The sequence below is a fragment of the Triticum dicoccoides genome, chromosome 1A (assembly GCF_002162155.2).
Source record: "Triticum dicoccoides isolate Atlit2015 ecotype Zavitan chromosome 1A, WEW_v2.0, whole genome shotgun sequence".
Lineage (NCBI taxonomy): Eukaryota > Viridiplantae > Streptophyta > Magnoliopsida > Poales > Poaceae > Triticum > Triticum dicoccoides.
The window spans coordinates 396,361,898-396,362,743 of NC_041380.1; positions in this window are offsets into that span (position 1 = coordinate 396,361,898).

An 846-nucleotide genomic window follows, 5' to 3' on the forward strand; every position below is an offset into this window, starting at 1 on the left:
AACATGTTGGAAATTGATGACGTTGCTTTGAATGCTGCATACTGAACACAAAATAAGTCCGGAGTTCAAATAAGTTTAAAAAACATTGAAGTGCCCGTGTAATAGATGAGTTCTCGTCCGAAACCCTGATACTCCGAAAGAGTTTGTAAAGTTTGTACACGAAGTGCGTCCAGTTTTTGCCGTGACCCTCTCTACTCTTTCGCACATGCTATGCGGGTGAAATGATGATACGATGCCAAGTTTCAACATTTTCAGAGTTCATTTTGTAGTGCTTTTCAATTTCACGGTCATTTAGCTCCCTAAACAATTAGGTAAATGACCGAAAAACAACAAATGATGTCAGAACATGTTGGAAATTGATGACGTCGCTTTGAATGCTGCATACTGAACACAAAAGAAGTCCAGAGTTCAAATAAGTTTAAAAAGCATTGAAGTGCCCATGTAACAGATGAGTTCTCGTCCGAAACCCTGATACTCTGAAAGAGTTTGTCCAGTTTGTACACGAAGTGCGTCCAGTTTTTGCCGTGACCCTCTCTTCTCTTTTGCACATGCTATGCGGGTTAAATGATGATACCATGCCAAGTTTCAACATTTTCAGAGTTCATTTTGTAGTGATTTTCAATTTCACGGTCACTTAGCTCTCTAAACAATTAGGTAAATGACCGAAAAACAACTAATGATGTCAGAACATGTTGGAAATTGATGATGTCGCTTTGAATACTGCATACTGAACACGAAAGAAGTCCGGAGTTCAAATAAGTTTAAAAAACATTGAAGTGCCCGTGTAACAGATGAGTTCTCGTCCGAAACCTTGATACACCGAAAGAGTTTGTCCAGTTTGTACAC